The following is a 22,495-nucleotide window of genomic DNA, read 5'->3' as shown; positions in this document are numbered from 1 at the left end:
AAAAGTCAATTCACCTCACAAAAAAGCATGTTTAGCTTATTATTTTGAATATTAAAAGAGTCCCTTCATGATTTATTACCAAAATTCATCATAAAAGTCGAATCTGTTTGCCTCGCAAATAATTTTAAATATTTGGTTCCAAGCAATAGCACCAACACTACTAAATACAAATCATGTTTTCCCTTTTTGTCCTTTGTTAACATCAGCAATAAGTTTACCATGTCTTGTGGCTATTGTTTCACTATATTGAATTCTTAGAAGCGTTCATTTGCCTCAAAACATTTCAAGAGAACAATATGAACAACTCAATTACAATCAGACAACTCAGTGAAATGAAACTGAATACACAGAAATACTGAGATTTGTCTATGAATTATACCATGCTTTCCCATATTCTTCCACTCTCACCACCCAATCAGCAAAAAACTCAAAAAACACTTGCTTTGTCTTCAATTCTTTCCCTTTACAATTATTATACTGTCAATTCATTTTATTAGTTACATCTGTTTAATCAGTTTGGATTCTAGCTGTACCATAATGCAAAGTTAGTAAAAAACAAATGGCTACTTCAATATCAATCAAATGAAACAACACTTTTATTGCCAAGCATTTCTAACTCAAATTGATAGCTTGTTAGCATATGTTAATTTTACATATTCTCATAAAATGTTTTAATGCAATCTAGATTTAGTATTTAGACTATAGTTGTAATGTTGTCATTACAGATTTGAAATATAGTTCTACTATTAGTTACTCTTAAAACCTGGAACACTTCAAAATCCATTACAATCTGCTGCTATCATTCTCATACTTCATCAGTATTTTTCAACTGTAGTTTACACCTTGGTTAAAGAGCCTCCTTCCTTCCAACTGCAGTTGTAGCGTCAACTCTAGGATACTGAAAGCACCCTAACTACTAACTTACCCAATGAGCCACCATTTTTATCTTTCCTGAAGAAGAGGCAAATGTATTAATCTCAAGAAAGCGAAGCCAAGGGCACCATGATGCACACCTGTAGTTCCAGCTACTAGGGGCAGGGACCAGAGGATCGCTTAAACCTTGGAGGTGGAGGATGCAGTGATCCCAGATCGTGCCACTGCACTCCGGCCACGGTGACAGAGTAAGAAAAAAAAAAGGGAGAGAGAGAGAGAGAAAAGCCATTCCAGATTTTGTTCATCAACCAATTTCTCAGCATTTTTTTTTTTTTTTTTGAGATGAATTCTCACTCTTGTCCCACAGGCTGGAGGGCAATGGCGCAATCTCGGCTCACTGCAACCTCTGCCTCCTGGGCGCAAATGATTCTCCTGCCTCAACTTCCCAAGTAGCTGGGATTAGAGGTGCCTGCCACCACGCCCGGCTAATTTTTGTATTTTTAGTAGAAACAGGGTTTCACCATGTTGGCCAGGCTGGTCTTGAACTCCTGACCTCAGGTGATCCCCCAACTTTGGTCTCCCAAAGTGCGGGGATTACAGGCATGAGCCACCGTGCCTGGCCAGCTTTTTAATTACTCTGCTTAAGCTACAAATGCAATGGCATTTTACTACAAGAAAAGCTGCTTAGAGATTAGAAGCTCTGAGACACACAACTGCATGAAATGAACATTTGCCTAGTCATCCTATATTTGTCCATTATTTTGGGTCCTTTCCAGTTACTGCTTTTCTCTCACATCAACTTAGTGATTTCCCTAGCTGTAAGTCTAAATTCTCTTTCTATTTCCAAGTTCTGATTATAAGACTTTTAAATTGTCAAAAAGCGTTTTTCGGAAATAGGTCTGCTAGCAGTTGCCGATGGCATAACAAAGGAATGGACTTCAAAAGCACAGCACAAGAATACCAGGAAATGGTGATAAAAATAAATTAGAAGTGAAGAAGTAGAATTGAGGGAGAATCTAGAAAGGAAAGGATTTTTTTTTAATGCTTTGGGTGTGGTAATTAAAATCATGTTCATCCACAAGAACACTCAAGAACAAAAGAATCAAGACAAAAATTAGGCTTCAGTATATCCAACATTCAATCTATCAAGAAACCCAAAGATAAAGTGACAGAGGTACATTAGGAACATTGTATACATTGTTCATTTAATCCTTAAAGAGAATCTCCAGAGTTGAAAAGCAGGCCAGAAACCTAAGGGTAAATAATGCCTGTAGTTGGTCTTTCCTATAAATACTTGATTTTACATTATTGAGGACACACAATGATAATAAGGACAGTTACATTTCATTATGTTGTATTTGAAGAACTCACACATGATACTCTGACAAGCATGAATGACTGGTATAAATGGCTACTCCATAGTACATGGACAGGACCCCTACCTGGCTCTCAGAAAAGTGTCTAACTTTCTGGTACAATCCAAACACATTTCTGGTAAGTCGGTGTCCTGAGTTTTTTCACTATACCCTGCCAAAATTTTGAAGAGAAAAATGGAACGAGAAAATGAACAAAACAGAGTACTCTGGTATACATGAGTATATGTGTGTATATTACACAATGTCAATGTACCATATGCTGTAATGTTGGGAACTAAGGAGGGAGATAATTTTTTTTTTTAAATGGTAACCTAAGAATGGAAACATTCCAATACATTTTTAGTTAGTATTTCCCAGTAAAAGCACAAAGTGTATGTGGCACATGTAAGGGCCTATCAAAGATTTTGTGCTAAAACTACTAACCAACCAATCAGATTAATTCCTAGTGGTCGCATGTTGTTTTTATAATTTTTCTATATACTATTTAAATACAAGTGCAAGGCTTAGGCCTTGGACTTTATTCTTTGCAAAGCTGTATTAGTTCACATTTTGATGGGCAGTACACAAATATCAATTAAGCACAGATGCATATTCAATAATCTACCAACAAAACCAGGATAACCTATTGCAACACAAAGTGCTACAAATGGTTGACACAAAACACACACATCCTCACACACACTGCCTTTGCTTCCATTACCTTGCTGACTATCATTATTTGTACATTAAAATCACCTAGGAGACTTTAAATGCTAGTCCTAACTCAAACCAAATTTCAGGAGGTATGGCATTAGAACTTTACAAAGAATGCCCAGTTTTTCTAAAATGCAGCCAACTTCGAGAACCAGTGTTTCATAACTGTCTTACAATATTGTCTCAATTTTGCTTGAAATTATCTTTTTTTCTAGGCCTAGTATTCTGATTTTTCACTATGCTAATAATAACAGATAACATTACAAAGTGCTAAAGGTAACTGTACAATCAATATGCATCTATGCACAGCGGTTCTAGAATGCAGGCTTCTCCATGATTCATTCGCCCTTGTGGTAGTAACCACTCCAAATTTCTGCTTATGACACAAATCTTTGCCTGCCTATGAGTATCATTTTAGTCTCAGTCCTAGCAGTAGTTACCATTCTCTTGAGCAACAAAATTGTTCTATTGATGTTTGATTTTCTTTTAGCTTATGTTGCAATTGATTATATTTCATTTTTTTTTCTCTCTCTTCTGTTTTTTTTTTTTTTTTTTTTTTTTTTTTTGAGATGGAGTCTTGCTCTGTTGCCCAGGCTGGAGTGCAGTGCTGTATCTCAGTACACTGCTGCAACCTCCGCCTCCTGGGTTCAAGCAATTCTCCTGCCTCAGCCTCCCAAGCAGCTGGGATTACAGGAACACACCACCAAGCCTAGCTAATTTTTTGTATTTTTAGTAGAGATAGGGTTTCACCATGCTGGTCCGGCTGGTCTCGAACTCCTGACCTCGTGATGCATCTGCCTCAGCCTCCCAAAGTGTTGGTATTACAGGCATAAGCCACCATGCCCAGCCCCATTTTTCTTACTACATGAAACAAGAAAGGGGAAAAAGCCCTCAGGAAGACAGATGTAGTCCCCATCCTCTGATTTTCCAGTACCTTTCCAGTATATATTTTAATATTAATCTCACAACTTGTTTGTTATTTTCCTTCTTTCACTGATAAAGATAGAAAGGCAGACAGATGTTTAATCATTCTATTCTAAGTTCACCTGAATCATTCTTAGTATTTATTGGTATATTTGTCAATATATCCTCTGATGGCACAGTCCACTACTGTTTAGTTTCCTTTGTATATTTCTCTAAATTGTTGAACTCTAAACACTGGAGTAATGCATGCTTCAGTCCTTGCAACTCTTCTGCTCTCTATTTGTTTGTGATCTCATCCAGTCTCATGGTTTCAAACACCATCTCTACAATAAAGACTCCCAAGTTTGTATCCCTAGCATGGTTTTCTCCTCTGATAAGCAGACATACATATCAATTAAGTATTTCAAACTTAACATTTCTAAAACTTAACTCCTGTTCTTCCAAAACATCTGCCCCTCTCACGTTCATCCTCATCTCAGTTCACGACTATTATGTCCTTCCAAGTGCTCAGGCTAAAATAGTATTTATTCATCCATGACTCCTATCTTTCTCTCACACCAGAAATCCAATCTGTCAGCAAATTCAATTTACCCTAATATTTAATAACCACCTCTGATTATATCCTGGCCCCAAATTATAATCTTCTCTGACTTGAATTATCACAACTGCCTAATAGCTGGTTTCCCTGATTCCACCCTTGTCCCATCCCAATGTCTACTCTGCACATCCTGCACTCAGTATGACCCTGTCAAAATAAAATCATGTCACTCCATTGATAACCTTGTGAAGTTCCATTAATAGCCATATACAATCAGTCCCCTATCACTACTCTCACCTCATCTCCTGTGACAACACTTCCCACTCTTTCTTTAAACCAAACTGGTCATCTTACTCTTCTTCAAATGCCAGACATGTTCCTAGTTCAGGGACTTTCCACTTGCTGATCACTGTGCCTGGAATGCTTTTCTCCTGATAACTGCATGGATACTCCTCCACATCTTTTAGGTCTTTAATTGTCTCTATGGTACTTAGAAACACTCCATATTTTACTGATAACTCTTTTATTATCTTCTTCCCCATCAAGGTATAAGCTTCTTCAGGGCAATGAATTTTGTCTATTTTGTTCACAGATTTAGCTTAAGTACCTGGAAGAGTACCTACCACACATATTCTATTAATTAGTTTTCACTCTGCTGATAAAGATGTACCTGAGATTGGGTAAATTATGCAGGAAAAGGGGTTCAATGGACTTAGAGTTCCATGAAGCTAGGGAGGCCTTGTAATTACGGCAGAAGGTGAGGAGGAGCAAGTCATGTCTTACATGGATGGCAGCAGGCAAAGAGAGTGTGTGAGGGCTCTCTTTAAAAAAGCAAAAATCAGATCTCATGAGACCCATTCACTATCATGAGAACAGCATGGGAAAGACCTGCCCCTATGATTCAATTATCTCCCACAGGGTCCCTCCCACAACACATGGGAATTATGGAAGCTACAGCATAAGATTTGGGTAGAGAGAGGGTCGAATCATTACATTCCATCCCCAGCCCCTGCCAAATCTCATATCTTCATATTTCAAAGCCAACCATGCCTTCCCAATAGTCTCCCAAAATCTCAGCTCATGTCAACATTAACTCAAAAGTCCACAGTCCAAAGTCTCATCTGAGACAAGTCAAGTCCCTTCCACCTATAAGCCTGTAAAATCAAAAGCAAGTTAGTTACTTTCTAGGTACAATGGAGGTACAGGCATTGGGTAAATACAACCCTTCCAAATAGGAGAAATTGGCCAAAACAAAGGGACTACAGGACCCACACAAGTCCAAAATCCAGCTGGGCAGTCAAATCTTAAAACTCCAAAATGATGTCCTTTGACTCTATGCCTCACATCCAGGTCATGTTGATGCAAGAGGTAGGTTTCCATGGACTTGGACAGTTCCACCCCTGTGGGTTTACAGGCTATAGCCCCACTCTGGGCTGCTTTCATGGGCTGGGATTGAGTGTCTGTGGCTTTTCCAGGCATACGATGCAAGCTGTCAATGGATCTACCATTCTGACATCTGAAAGACAGTGGCCCTCTCCTCAGAGCTCCACTAGGTGGTACCCTAGTAGAGACTCATTGTGAGGGTGCTGACCCCACATTTCTCTTCCACATTTCCCTAGCAGAGGTTCTCCATGAGGGCCCCAACCCTGCAGCAAACTTCTTCCTGGGTATCCAGGCATTTCCATACATCCTCTAAAATGTAGCTGGAGGTTCCCAAACTTTAATTCTAGACTTCCATGTAACTGCAGGCTCAACACCACCTGGAAGTTGCTGGGTTTCCACCCTCTAAAGCAAAAGCCTGAGCTACACCTTAGCCCGATTTCGCCATGGCTGGCACAACTGGAACACAGAGGACCAGGTCCATAGGCTGCACAGAACAGGGGAGCCTTGGGCCCAGACCACAAAACCATCTTTTTTCTCCTAGGCCTCTAGCCCTGTGATGAGAGGGGCTGCCATGAAGACCTCTAACATACCTTGAGACATTTTCCCCATTGTCTTGGTGATTAACATTCAGCTCCTTGTTACTTATGCAAATTTCTGCAGCAGGCTTGAAAAATCTCAGAAAATGGGATTTTCTTTTCTATCACATTGTCAGGCTATAAATTTTCCAAACTTTTATGTTCTGTTTCCCTTTTAAAAATGAATACTTTTAACAGCACCCAAATCACTCTTGAATGCTTTGCTGCTCAGAAATTTCTTCCACCAGATAACCAAAATCACCTCTCTCAAGTTCAAAGTTCCACAAATCTCTAGGGCAGGGGCATAATGTCACCAGACTTTTTGTAATACATAACAAGAGTCACCTTTGCTCCAGTTCCCAACAAGTGCCTCACCTCCATCTGAGACCACCTCATCTACATTTCATTGTTGATATCCTTATAAGCATTTTGGTCAAAACTATTCAACAAGTCACCAGGGAGTTCCACCCTTTCCCACATTTTCCTGTCTTCTTCTGAGCCATCTTAACTGTTCCAACCTCTGCCTGTTACCCAGTTCCAAATCGCTTGCACATTTTCAGGTATCTTTTTGGCAGCACTCACCCCGGTATCAATTTACTGTATTAGTCCATTTCATGATGCTGATAAAGACATACCCAAGACTAGGTAATTTATGCAGGAAAAAGGGCTAAATGGACTTACAGCTCCACTTGGCTGGGGACACCTCACATGGCAGAAGGCAAGGAGGAGCAAGTCACACCTTACATGGATGGCAGCAGGCAAAGAGAGCTTGTGCAGGGAATCTCCTCCTTTTTTAAAATCACCAGATCTCATAAGAGCCATTCACTATTATGAGAACAGCATGGTAAAGCCCTGCCCCTATGATTAAATCATCTCCCACTGGGTCCCTCCCACAACACATGAAAATTATGGTAACTACAAGATGAGATTTGGGCAAGGACACAGAGCCAAACCATAACATATATCATTAAATATATATTTGTCAAATGAATATATGACTGGCTTATAAGTATAGATAACTGGAACTGCCTAAATTTTCCTCATGATAGTGCTTTGATTTGTATTTCAAAATAATATTCAACATCTTGAGAAAAGTTAAAAGTGATATGAAAGTGATCAACTTCATTAAAGCAAGAAGAAATAAAAAAAAAAAAAAAAAAAAAAAAAAAAACCAGAATCAAAGTTTACTAGAAAAAGAAAATGTTCTTAGCTACAAAATAAATGAAAAAAATGTCCTAATTAACATGGAAGGTCAACTAAAATGAGAACTACATGTAATTTTCACTCACTCTACAGACTTTAATCAACTTCAGAACTGTTACAAGCATATAAATTAGGTTGAATTTTAAACACATTAAAACTCTTTCTTTCTTAATGTTGGAAAAGAGCACATGTTTCTTTGCTCTGCTTAACTCCCATATAGTCAAGAATTATGTTTCAGAAGTAATCTGTGATCACAGTTTGCTTTTTAGGCTGTGTTTCACAAATCTTCACAGAAATAGAATGAATTTAACCACACATATTAAGGTGAAATTATATTTATATTTCAATAAATACAATTTTATTTCAATAAATACAAATGAATTTATATTTCAATAAATACAAGCCATAAGTTACTTTTTCTATCTATATAATTAAGAAATTATTACATTTATGAAATAGGAAACAAATATAATTAAGTAAAACATAAGTTAGGCCTTGCTTCTGGACAAAACTTAGTAGTTCCTATTGAATCAATCTTCCCAAAGATAACAATTATAAATAACAGAATTTTTGAATATTTGATGCAGCATTAATTTTGAAAGCCAAAAAATATATGTACATGCTATCTGGCCATGATTTCGTATGTAAACATACACAGACATACACGAAGATGTACACACAAACAAGAATGCACACAGACTTATTAAAGGTAAAAATGACATCAAAAGATTAATGGTGATTTTGTCTTGCTTATGAGACTTACGTATAATTTTCATGTTTTCTAATTCATTTTCATTTCATTCAGACACATGTACTAATTTTAGCATAAGAAAATAAGCAAGAAAAAAATTTCCACTGAAAATACAAATAAGAGTTGAGAAAAATACCTTTGGGAATCTGATAACAAAAATCAGATTCTAAAATAATTACTGCTAATGTATATGTATACATAAGGTATGCATAATCTTTCAAAGAAATATACATTTACATAATGTATGCATAATCTTTCAAAGAAGTCCAAAGAATACCATGTGAAATATGCCATATAACTGAAAATATATATATATCTCCCTTTGGGAGAAATTTTACAGAGTAGAATTTTGTCACTTCCTGGTTTCACCTATATTCTTTTTATAAATGCTCTTTTTACCTATGCATAAATATCTTCTACTTTTATCTCCACTCCAATATAATTGTTACCCTATACAAAGTTCAAATAAGATTGACAATAACACAGTAATGAGTTATTTGTTACAGTTAAAATGACCTTAGAGATTAAACTTTAAGAGGATATTTTAATCATTGAATGTCTATCACAGTAAATTACTATTCAAGGCACTAGTAAGAAAGAAAGAATAAAATATAGTACCTGATTATTCGCCACTTGCTGCATCTTCCTGATATCTTCCTACTAGTCTATCTAGTTACTGACTAAATGTTCTATTCCCTGTTCTTTTGGAAATTGGACGCCAATTCCAGTTTACTTGGTTCTTCCATTCTATTCTCTCTATCTCTACACTCTGCCATTACTACCTATAGTCATGAGATAAAATACCATGAGTCGACTAAATGCTATATGAAGTACTGCCATGAACCATGTGATTGAGTCTCATTCTTTGAAGTATTGACTAGTAAAATGACATGTAATAATTAAAGATTCAAGGACCACTCCATTTACATTACCAACACATTTGTTACTTCGTGGGATAATTAAAACATACTTTCACTGTTTTCAAAGTATGTTCACAATCATGTATTATTTTGGTCCTAACAACTACTTTCTGGGAAAAGAAGGACAAATAGGAAAGTCTTGATTTTACCTTTAAGAAAGAGAGGACAATCAGTCCACATCATATGGTGTAAGTGCTAGAGTCGAGAGCCTGAGTCTTCTAAAATAAGAAGTTCTTTGGTAAAAATGCCTCAGTTGTTTTCTTTTACTTCATAAGGTATTGAAGAAAAGGAACAATTTTTTATATTCCCCCAAATATTTAAATCCTCTACGAGTTGTATATATTCTCAGACTTTTATGAAATATTTGGTAAGTCACATGTTCCTTTCTCACAGTAGTTGGCTAGACAGAGGGAAAAAGCCTTGACCTTCCAGAACATTCACTTTAGGAATGTACAGCAAACTCTCTCAGAGTTTGTTATTTAATAATATTTGCTATCTAATATTTTGTTATTTAATAATATTTGTGTGCTCATTTGTTTTTACTTATGGCTTTCCTTGTAATAATCAACAGTGAGTTGCAAGAAATGAAAAACACAATGCTCAAAATAATTTATCTAAGCTTTCCCATAGACAATAGGTAAGTACATGGGGGAAAAAGGATGAACGGGATTTTCCAAATCTTGTTCAGCTTAGATGTAAGTCCTAGAAAAACGAGGCTTTCATCCCAATAGTATAGCAAGCAGGACATAAAAAAGATGTGTTCATCAATAACAAAAAAAACCCTACAGATATTAGTCTTAGGAGAGAAAAAAATTCACACAATAATTCTTTGAGAATAAAGAATTTCAAATCCTTTAAACTCTGGATATAGCTAACTCTCCTTGAAAGGATGAAAATAAAATTAAAAGGGTGCAAAGGAAACTTTGTAAGAAAAGTATCATCTTTGATTGAATCAGCACAAGATACCAGACTAGAAGACGAGCAAAGTAGGAGTTTCGTTTCCCATTATAAATTCAACCTTCCCCAAGGACTGTGCCTTAGGTACCCATTCAATTTTGTATTCTAAAGAGTTCTGCTACTATTTTGTGTGATTATTCTGATATTCTGTGTCTAACATATTCCTGGAAAATCACATACCTTCCTACACACAGACTTATACAAATACATATATATGTAACATTACAATTTTAAAGGATTTATAACCCCCCTAAACACATCTATGGATCTGCAGGTTTAAAAGAATCTGCATTTGACATACAACATAACTGAAAACACATTAATTATCACATTACGTAAAAGAGACCTACAAAGAGCAGAGATAATTTATCCTTCTCTCATTCTTCAAAAGGCATAACCAAGGCATAGCCAGGACAGCCAACTTAATTAAATTTCTCATTTTAGAGCAAGAACTCATAACTAACAATCTGGGCACAGCCCTAACATCTGATAACAGGTTTAAAAAAATTACTCAAATATGTAGAAACCAAGTAAGGATCTTTACAAGTTCTACTTTAAGCCATAAAACCAAAATCTGTTTGCATGATAGAATATCCAGATTTTTTAAAAATATGACAATAAACCCTATCAGATAGTTTTAGACACACTGTTTTCAAATCTAGATATTTGCTGGTGCTTGCTTGTGTTTCTGCTGTGTGAGATGCTTTTAACAATTTTTCCCAGTGTCTCAGCTTTAAACTTTGTTGCATAACTTCTTCCTCTGCCTAAAGACATCACAGACTGCAGCTGCTGTCAAGATTAAGTAAAATTCAAAGTAAAATGTTGTATTTCACTAGAATTTTTTTTAATTAGAATCATCACAAAACAATTCAATAACCCACATGGAATAACTACGTAAAAATAGTCTTAAGACTTGAAAACTAATAAATCTTTTCCCAAACTACTTCCATGCCTCATTATTCTATCTTTGTTATATAAAAATCATTTCCAGATATCATTATGTGTTAGAGTGCAAAGCAACTGCACTCAGTGAGTAATTATGTAACAAAGGTAATTTTCAGAATTGGACATAAAATAATTCCTAATGAGTTGCTGAAAAATTGTGATGAGAAAATGCAATTTATTCCTTGCTTTTAAAAAAAAAGTGAGTGAAAAGAATTCAAATCAATTTCTTATAGATTAATGAGATTACTAACCAGCCATGTCACCCTGGGCCAGAGGGAAGAAGGCAAATAATATTCATTCACCATCAGCTACATCCCAGATACTACCAGATGCTGCATAAACACTGTATTTCATTTCACTGGTACAACATTTAGAGAGAGAGAAATGTTATTATTCCGAATTTACTGATGGGAAAATGGAAGGTCAGAAAGGTTATATATCATGACCACATCTCAAGCAATAAAACCTAGATTTAAATTCAGGTTACTCAAGTTCCTGTGTCAGTTTGTCTATTTCCACATTATTCTTTATTTGTAAAACCTAAGTTTAGACTAGAGAAAATCTCTAGGGTCTCTTTCAGATTTAACATAAACTAATTTCAGGCCAGGCATGGTGGCTCATGCCTGTAATCACAGAACTTTGGGAGTTCAAAGTGGATCACCTGAGCACAGGAGTTTGAGACCAGCCTGGGCAATATGGCAAAACCCCACCGCTACGAAAAACACAAGAATTAGCCAGGCGTGACGGCATACACCTGTAGTCCCAGCTGCTAGGAAAGCTGAGATGTGAGGATTGCTTAAGCCATGACTGTGACACTGCACTCAAACCTGGGCAACAGAGGAACATCCTATCTCAAAAAAAAAAAAAAAAAAAAAAAAGCTAGGGGGGGAAAAATCAATTTCAATTATGTTAAAAGTATTATACTGGTGCTAGTATCAAAATGATTTATACGATATGCTGAGTTTGGAGATTTTGTGTGTAAAAATACTAGGAAAATTGGGCACAAAGAACTATGACTTCTATTACAGAATACTTTCTTTTCAACTATATGTAATTGTGTGTCCATTTAAAAATAGACAATAAATATTTAAAAGCAGCATAAAGAAAACCTATATGAAAATTACGTATTTTATATATATGTATGTATGTGTGTGTATATATATACATATATATGTGTATGTGTGTATACGTATATATATATACATATATATATGTGTTTGTGTATATATATATGTGTGTGTGTGTGTGTGTATATATATATATATATACACACTTTTTTTTTTTTACAGAGTCTCACTCTGTCACCCAGGCTGGTGTGCAGTGGCATGATCTTGGCTAACTGCAACTTTCATCTCCTAGGTTCAAGAGATTCTCCTGCCTCGGCCTCCCTAGCAGCTGGAATTAAAGGTGCATACCACCATGCCCTGCTAATTTTTTGTTGTTTTGTATTTTTAATAGAGACAGGGTTTCACCATGTTGGCCAGGCTGGTCTCAATTTCCCGGCCTCAAGTAATCCTCTCACCTTGGCCTCCCAAAGTGCTAGGATTACAGATGTTAACCACTGTGCCTGGCTGAAAATCATAAATTGTTTTTACTGACCATCCACTTCTCTTTATTTCTTCCACTCTAATGATTTCTTGGGACCTACACATGTCCACTTCCTAAGCATAGATGTACAGCATTTAAAATTTCAAAATAACTTTTGTACCACTACTATTGGTTCAGAAAAAAAAAAAAAAAAAAAAAAAAAAAACTGCTCAGCCTGTACAAATAAGAAAGTAACATAAAAACATCCTATTTTTTAATAAGGGTTTATAGAAATTTTATTACTAGGGAGAAACAGACTTTATGATAAGGAATGTGACATATAGCAACAGTGAGCTCTTCCTACTGGCTTTTCTTCATTGACTTTAATTTTGAGTCAAAGAGAGCAGAAGAAATAGTCATCACTGCTAAGCTAAGAAGAGTCTGTTTCTTGGTTCCAATGGCAATGAATATACCTGAATAATCCAGTTTAAAAAAACTAAAATCAGTACCTATGACATAAAGCAAGATATTCTCATCACAATAACATTCTTAAGAGCAAAGTTAAACTATAAGACATAACATGAAAAATATAATCTTCCAATACTGTGGCAAAGATCTAAACGTCCAAAGATTTCATATAACATGCAGAAGAAAACATAAACACAATCAGTAGAATATTATTACAGTGTTACACAGGGCTGGAATTAAACTCACTCAGACATTCCTCTTGACCAGCTCCATCACATTCATTCATCTACATTAAGAAGCTTCAAAAGGCCATTTTGCAATTGTATAGTGCATTAAGAGCAGTTAAATCTAAATCATTTTCTAAAATATTCCCTTTTTTCCTTCGTGCAAAGCTATCATTCCATTTGTGTATTCATTCAAAAATAATTTGAGTTCCAACACAGTTAGGACAGGTTTTCAAGAAGAAAGTTGAGAAAAACATGTTTATATTGTTTAAGCTTTTAAGCTATTCATAAAACAGTTATTTATTGTAGGTCTATGTGCCAGACACAGTGCTAAACTGTACAACACTGTATGGTGGTATTGGTTCACCTTATTCTTAATTTTAAGTTTCAATTTCTTAATTCTATTGTCAAGAACAGTGTTGTTTTATGAACAATAGCATATCTTCAATATTGTTTTAAGTAACATTACTTGTAGCCACAAAAGTAGTAAGTCAAAATAATTAGTAGATTGCATTCCGAAAAAATATTTTGACAGTTTAAACATATTTTTATGTTCTATAAAATGTTAAGTTAAATTATTTCTTATCCCTACATACAGAAATATACTAGAAACACGAGAAAAATTAAATACCCAAATGCTTTCTACAGCTATTATTGAATTTATTTCTTAAGCTTTTCAAAGAAGGATTCTTTTTCTGTTGCTTTGGCTGCTAATTTAGGAAATATATTATTACCCTTTTAGACTTGTCCATTACCAACAATTAAATAAAAATACAATTTCAAATTAATTTTCCCTTCCTAATAAATATTCCTTCTCTTTCAAGACTCACTTTGACAACTGGTTGAAGGTGGACTTCTAGTCGATACATTTCAAACACATGATATCCAACAAAATGTTTCCCTTGTCCAAATTTTTATCAATAGAAAGTTTTTCTTGGTATAAAAACCAAATTTAATGGAGATACCTCTTAACATGTAACTTAATAGAGATATCTCTCAATACAAAGATTTTTGGGCAATATTTCAATTTTTTTTTCCAGAGAAAGTATTTTTATTTCTGACTCAAAAACTCAACGTAGCATATAAATCAGGGGTGTCCAATCTTTGGGCTTCCCTGGGCCACACATAAAATACACCAACACTAATAATAGCTCATCAGCTTGAAAAAATGAAGGAAGGGAGGGAAGGAGGGAGGGAGGGAGGGGAGGGGAGGGGAGGGGAGGGAAGGGAAGAAGGAAGGGAAGAAATATTTTTAAAAATTTAGAGTGACTACAAATGGAATGTGTGCAGAACATAATGAATTTAAAGAAATTCATTGAATACAAGTCAATTGTGAAATAAATTGTTTAGTGACCAGAAAAAAAAAAAAATTTATTTTTTTAAAGCTTTCACAGTCAACTATCCAATTGGCCAGATTGGAATTAGGTTTTCCCTCTGTTAAAATAACAAATAGTATTTTCAGCCTCTTCTTAATAAGAAGTTAAAAAAATTACTCCTAACATTCTGTTTAGTCTGAGGAAAGATTGGGTATCTCTCCAGGATAATATTATACACATTAAGTTGATTTTATTATGGTTTTGATGATTAAAAACAAATACAACTTTATTTCTTGGAAGAGCTGAGTTTCCTTATCACTGTGTTACCTTCCGTTGTTTTATTTTTTAATATTAAAATTAAGTACTATATTAATATAATTACTATTATCACAAATATTAATAATTTTAAAATACTGGTATTATTTCTTATTTTTAGGCACCTGTCTTAATCAAGTGACCAATGTCCTGTGATAACTATTCTGATTTTTCTTGCATGATAAAACAATAAATTCAGAAAAAATAAAAATTTCAAGAAGTCTTTTCTTCTAATCTGCCTTTGTCATTTCCTATGGGTCTTTGGGCAGCCACAGGGATTCACTGTCTTACCTTCTAAGATTAGAAACAATAAAAGTAATTAAACTTGTTTGGTATGTTTCATATTTTTTAATTAGCTCAACACCATTATAAGGCTCGCACAAAAAGAGCTTCAAATCAGAGAGGTTCACTTTCTGTGCACTAATTTTTTCAGGTAATACAAAATATGTGTCCAAAATAATTCATCATTCTAATATAAAATATGTGTCCAAAATAATTCAATTTGCAGGAAGAACATGGCAAATTGTTAACATGGTCACTGTCCATATATTCTCACTTTCAGAGGAGCTGTTAACCAAATCCTTATTAAATAGTAAGTCTTATACCCTGATAGAGAATTCTTCTCTTTTCTATTCTGATATGGTTGATTACGATAATAAATTAATCACAACCATTCAGTCATTCGGCAGGTGGTTTCTGCATTCCTCCATACTTGCCTGAAGGCTCTGCTGTTAACTATAGGCTCCAGAAATTGGGTTCTCAAATAGTGACCTCAATAGAAAGTACTAGATCAGATACATAACTGTGATGTCTTCAAGGACCAGACTCAAGGGTACAAGCTTCAGAGTTGATATCACTTACACATCAGCCAGACTATACCAGGTTACTAAACCAGAATTTCTGGGATTGATGACTTCATGAAATAAACTATAATCCCCAAATTCAAGAGATCAAGAATTAGTTAAATATAACTAATGAACTCATGAGGTGAATCTAATTGGGCTTATTTGTTTGGCAGATTTTCAGTATATTTTTAATGTCCTGTTTTTTTAATTGGTATTTATAACAATAAAGCTTTTTATTCATCTTGATTTAACTTTAATACTTGACTTAATAAAGCTTCTTTAATTGATACCTGCTTCCAACTGACATCTCAGATATTCAGTAAAACATTTTTTCTAAGTGTCTTTACTTTTAATGGCAGTTAACTGGATACATAACTAAGAATCTGCCTTTTTTTTTTTTTAATCAGAATATAAGTTGACAAATCAACTGTACAAATTGTTTGATTAGGAAGAACTTTATACTAAAGCACATATGATAAGCTCACCAAAGAGACAAAGGCTGTATATTTCACATGCGGAACCAATCAATACCAACAGAGCCCTGCCAGTAATTGGATCTGTTCCCTAGTCTGAGTTTATAAGGTCCAGCCTGAGAGGAAATAAGGAAGGTCAATTTCTGGCAAGCCAGGAATCTCAGCTCATTTGGGAGACATAAATGAGAAAGGAATTTACCCACATTTATAAGCACTTCAAGTGAAATACTACTAATGGAGATGGTTATTTTGAGTTTGGTTCCTAAGCTTCTGAAAAGAAGAATAAACCAAGATTTGCTTTTTAAAATACTCTGAAGTAATAAAGGCTACTGAAAACGCAATTCTAGATTTCTAATGAAATCTTCAAACAGATCTGCTCTTACTTTGTTTAATATTGCATGGCATTGGATATTTCAATCCTACTACAAAGTTATGTCAATAAACACTTCTTGCTGCACCTATCTAAAGGAATCAGGCCAGGTGCAGTGGTTCATGCCTGTAATGCCAGCACTTTGGGAGGTTGAGGAGGGCAGATCACATGAGATCAGGAATTCAAGACCAGCCTGACCAACATGGTGAAACACCATCTCTACTAAAAATACAAAACTTAGCTGGGCATGGTGATGCACGTCTGTAATCCCAGCTATTCGGGTGGCTGAGGCAGGAGAATCACTTGAACCAGGGAGGTGAAGGTTGCAGTGAGCCGAGATCATGCCACTGCACTCCAGCCTGGGTGACAGAGGGAGACTGTCTCAATAAATAAATACATACATAAATAAATGCATAAATACATAAATAAATAAATCAGACAAAAACAAAGGAGATTACTTTTTTGTTGTTTTTAACAAGAATCATCCTTGGATAATATTGATGATCCTAAGCGGGAAATTTTAAGAAAAATGTTCAAAATTTGGGACCCAGCACAAGAAAGAATATACATATACATCCTTCACCAAAGGATTAGCTAATTCTTTAAAAGTATGTCGCTTCATCTGAATCACTAATTACCACTGATTAAGATATTTTATAACTCTGTGAAAAAGGAATTTGTAGAATATTCATCGCAACACAAATGATACTTATATAATAATAATGCAAACAAATTTTGTCTAGTACAGAGGAAAATGATTTGTCTATTAGTAAAGATAGCCTCATGGTTTCACTTTGATTGTCTTATTGGACATTTAGTATAAAATTTAGGAATCTTATTCCACCATTCTTTCTCTCACTGATTATAAAGGTTTCCCTTATTCCTATAATCCTTTGATTATATCTTGCTGGTTCCCCCAATAACAAATTGATCTATCTTTAGCATACATTCACTCACATACACGCTGTATAACACTTGACTCTTTTTGGAGTTTTTGACTAGTTTTGGAGTTTTTTTTTTTTAAATAAACTATGTTCCCTTTTTTATTCCATGCCATAGAAATCTTAAGAAAAACAAGAGAGAATGAAAAATCATTGTGAGTAACAATGGCAGGTTAGAAAGGTAAGATAAGCTTACTAGGGGTAGGAAGATTTCCTGCTTTTCATGTTACAGATGCAGTAAATGCATGAAATTAAGGGAAACCTGATGCTAGGCTGACCAACGCATCAGATAGAGGTGTCCAATCTTTTGGCTTCCCTGGGCCACACTGGAAAAAGAAGAATACATTAACAGTAATGATGGCTGATGACCTTACAAAAAAAAAAAAATCTCATAACGTTTGAAGAAAGTTTACAAATTTCTGTTGGGCCAAATTCAAAGCCATCCTGGGCAGCATGTGGCCCACAGGTTAGACAAGCTTGCATTAGAGAATACCATGCTGTTCTAATAAACGCTTTATCTGTGGATTCTTCTAAACCCCACAGCTTTGAAATTCTACCTACAGGTCTATACTACCTTATCTGTATCAAAGAGTGTCCCAGAAAAGTTTTTTGTGTTTATTGATACGTATAAAACATAAGGAAGAGACAAATAATAACCTCTTTTTCTTCAGGATATTGTCCTGTCTGAATTTGGTACCTAGAATAGCCATAGATTTTAGACCTTTAAAGGGAGATAGCCTGAGGTAAAAAGTTGACCTACTGGAATGGAGAGGCAAAGAGATTAAGAAAAATCTGAATTCTTGATAAAATCACTGAGCCACTGAATCAGCCAACTCTGGACCTTTTGTTATGTAAATGTAGCCTTCCTTATGGTTTAAACACATTCTAGTCGTGCTTCCCATTACTTGCACTGGTGAAAGCATATGAGATACAACTTCTACCACACCTCCAAATCAGCCCTGAAGCTTTTTGCTGCAGTCTCTAAAGAAGGATCTGTACATATACTTGTTTAATAAAGTTCAAAGGTTAAATCCTTATCCTATATCTCTACATGCCTGATTCCTAGACTTGCCTTTCCCAAGACATAAAACTTCTGGCAATTTACTTAAGCTCCCTTGACTTCAGTTCCTTCATCTACAGAATGAGGTTAATATATACTCCAAAAGCATTTTGGGAGAATTAAATGAAATGACATATTTTAAATGTGTGGGATTAGACAGAAGTAGTCAGAGGAGAATTTTTTAAGTCTCCAATAAGTCTGACCTAACATGGATAAAAATCATACACTCAAAACATAACTTTTGAATAGTCAAATTTGCCACCCTACTTTCCTATTTAATCTCCAACTCTTAAATAACTGAGGTGGGAGGAACATACAGAAATACACAACCAGCTTGATGAAGTTTGTAAAACAGTCCTATTTAATTTTATTCTCATAAACCTAGAAAAAGCAAGCCAGCAACTTTTTAATCAGCATTGCTAGGTGGAGATTTCATGATGTTCTTAACATTTCTAAGTTGTTGTATGCTCAACATTTACAGAATGTTCACTTTTCCTTGAAAAATATATCTCAGTCAATAATTTCCTCTTCGGGGAGGGAACAGAGGTAGTACACTTGGCTTGAAAACTAACATTCTTTGAAGATTTTAAAGCATCTTTAATATGTAATGATAATCTAATATATAATCATAACTCCATATTTTTCACATTAACTATATAAGATTATTAACATTGTATATTTGTTTTTCATCATATATATGATGATATATATATTTATATATATATATTTATATATGTATATCATCATATATATATATTTATGTTTATATATATATTTTTTTCTGGCATTTTATTGTGTTTGAAAGATAATAAGCTTTTAAACTGAGATAGTCCCTAGCTATCTTAAGTCAAGTTTATTTTTGGAGAGGAGACATATAAGGTCATAACTGTATTTCCGGTCACACTCCTCCCAAGGAAAAGTCATTCTGAGTCTTTGGACTATGTATTGATTTTAAGGTATATGTTAAAGGTGACAATATAGTCTTTGAAATTGCTATATATTCTTATCTTAATTCATCTAGGATGTTGGAAGTACTCTAGCACTGACACCTACATTAATTTTTTTCTTTTCTTTTCTTTTTAATACAAAGCTGTTCTTTTCCCATGAAATATATTGGGACATATCTAACTTAGATGCATTATGTGCCTGAAATATCAGGAAAAAATTCCAGTCTCAGCATGCCATTTCTTTCCACTGTAATTTAGACATTCTTCATGCTGCATTTATGTCCACAGGGTAATAGTCCTTACATTAAAAGCCAGCCTTCATTAAGTGGCTCACCCTTCAAGTAGTCCATTACAGCCTTTTACTCTCTCACCTTGCACTGCTTCCAACTCCCACTGTTTTTAATAAGCAACTCTAATGTGGCAAACTATCATCTCTGTGCTGAGGGAGAAAGCATCAATAGACAGAAGATAACATGGTTTCGAAGAGCACATTGAAATAAGCCCATAATTCTCATCCTAAAATACTTCACTGTAAACAAAGACTTAAAATTATTTTCAAACCCTAGACTTTAGTCTGATTCCTTTCATCCATGATTTTTTCTTTTACCGTATATGCTCTAACGAGACAGCAGATAATATATATGTTTCTAAAGGTTTGCTTAGACAGACATGCAGCAAGTGTTTATGAAATAACTAAAAATAGCATTCAGGTAAATCAAAGGAAGGGCAAAGCGTTTCCCCAAGGGATGAAAATAATAGAGAAAATTCTGAAGTTTGGCAGCAATTTCAAACAGCGAGTCTTATTCCATTTCCCATGAAGAGTAAGAAACAGTCATTTAAAGCTTTCAAATTGTGGAAAGAAGTATTTTAAATGAAGTGGTAGAAGATCATTCTGGATTAAATCAAATTAACTACATGGCTCATTATATAGTAGATTTAAATGCCCATGCCCAAGTCGAGGAAATTTGTCAATTCAACTACAATGATGAAGCAGGGTCGTGCTGGAACAATACTCTTGTATAGGACACATCTAAGTTCCTATTCTGTTCCTGGGTGACATTTATTCTACCACTCTCTGCCATGTTTTGTCTCTGGTAGATTTGCTGTTAAGATATTCACTCCACTTATCTCTAAAATATCACCAATTTTATAAGGCTCTTGTGGGGATTAAAAGATACATATCCTGTCCCTAGTATATAGTAAAATTCAGTCAGTGACCAGTAAGTGGTAGCTAATAGTAGTAACTGCTTTCATCTCAAAGATGCTTATCTGAAAGTGCTTGAGTTTGCGGCATCATTGTTTTCAAACTGCCCTTTGGAGGCGTATGTCTCTAAGTGTTTTTCAGAGAAGCTACTTTGATGGAGGCAGGGCAGTATAGAGAAAGGGGTAGGGGTGAGAATTTAGGGAATTACATAACAGATCATTTCCAATCAATTCATTCCTTGTCATTGATTTTAAATATTAAAGTAATAGAAAATATTATTTTTGTAAAGAAATAATATTACTTAAAAAAATCTGAAAATCATTGAGTGATATAAAACATTCCAGCTTTAAACCTCTGTAGTTTTCAGGCTACTTAGAATCTAACACTTATATCCAATACTTATTGAGGTTTTCCTATGTTAATGACCTGATGTTAAGCTATTCCCTTCCCTTCTTCTCCCCACTACCAACAAATCGCTCAGTTCCCCTTAGGACAACTGCACATGTAATGCATATGTTCACACACACACATACACACACACACACTCTCTCTTTCTCTCTCTCTCAATTTGGTTTTGTTAACAGACAATGCTAGCTAGATGATGAAAAGAAAGTAAACCAACATTTTGGCCTGATTTTCTAATTTTCTAAGACAAAACTAGCCATAAAATTGCAAGTCAATATTCATTGCCAACACTATATGCACAGAACTTTATTCTACCACTCTCTCCCATGTTTCGTTTCTGACAGATATGCTATCAAATCATTATGTTAATTCAGCTGTGTGAGATTTTTGGCAGTTACGACTTTGGAAAAAACATATACTTTATTATTAATCATCTATAATAGGGAGATGAAAACAGTCAAAGTGATCCACTACTTTTAGTAACTGATCACTGTCCCCAGAGAGAAAGAAAGCACATGTCAACCTAAGAACTTCCTTGAAATTTCTTCTCAGATGTATTACAATGTGTTACATGGCATACACAACATTATTTTAATAAATTATTACTAGGTCTTCTCCTATAAAACTAAGGGACTCATATTACTACTTAGAAAACTTAGCTGAAATCATGTTACCTATACCTTTTATTGTATGCATCAAATTATGGGCACCAATGTCTTATTTAAAGTTCACTTCATCACACTATCAGAAGAAAGCCAGGTACAAGATCATGTGACCCATGCATGCTCCCCACTGAATAAAAAAAGCACACCAAATCTCTCCAAATAATTGAAGAAGGGAACCCTTATTTTAACAACCTGGCTAATAAATCTAAGGGAAAAAAAGATACACAGTTCTGAAAGTAACAAACTAAAAAAAAGGTATCTTTCTTTTCTTTTCTTTTTTTTTTTTTGCTTTTTTTTTTTTTTTTTTTCTTTTTGATGGAGTCTTCTCTATCGCCCAGGCTGTCGTGCAGTGGCACGATATGGGCTCACTGCAACCTCTGCCTCCCAGGTTCAGGCCATTCTCCTGCCTCAGCCTCCTGAGTAGCTGGGATTACAAGCATGTACCACCACATCTGGCTAATTTTTTTATTTTGTGTAGAGACAGAGTTTCACCATGTTGGCCAGGCTGATCTTAAACTCCTGACCTTGTGATCCACCCACCTCAGCCTCCCAAAGTGCTAGGATTACAGGCATGAGCCACCACGCCCAGCCAAGTCA

The 22,495-nt window shown here is 35.0% G+C and overlaps 1 protein-coding gene and 1 long non-coding RNA gene across 15 annotated transcripts in view; both read right to left on the bottom strand.

Moving 5' to 3' along the window:
• PTPRK (protein tyrosine phosphatase receptor type K) overlaps positions 1-22,495 on the bottom strand; it is a 576,007-nt gene that overhangs the window by 421,220 nt on the left and 132,292 nt on the right. The window lies entirely within an intron of this gene.
• On the bottom strand, positions 3,466-22,174 carry LOC116548916. Its single transcript, XR_004267620.1, has 3 exons — positions 21,374-22,174; positions 19,988-19,995; positions 3,466-3,476 (listed from the first exon to the last, which is right to left on the bottom strand). It is a non-coding gene; the product is annotated as an uncharacterized LOC116548916 (long non-coding RNA).

The sequence above is a fragment of the Sapajus apella genome, unplaced genomic scaffold, assembly GCF_009761245.1.
Source record: "Sapajus apella isolate SASKATOON/1434 unplaced genomic scaffold, GSC_monkey_1.0 scaffold6, whole genome shotgun sequence".
In the NCBI taxonomy this organism is placed as follows: domain Eukaryota; kingdom Metazoa; phylum Chordata; class Mammalia; order Primates; family Cebidae; genus Sapajus; species Sapajus apella.
Note: the sequence above shows the minus strand (reverse complement) of the source record. Positions and strands in the feature narration are given on the sequence as shown.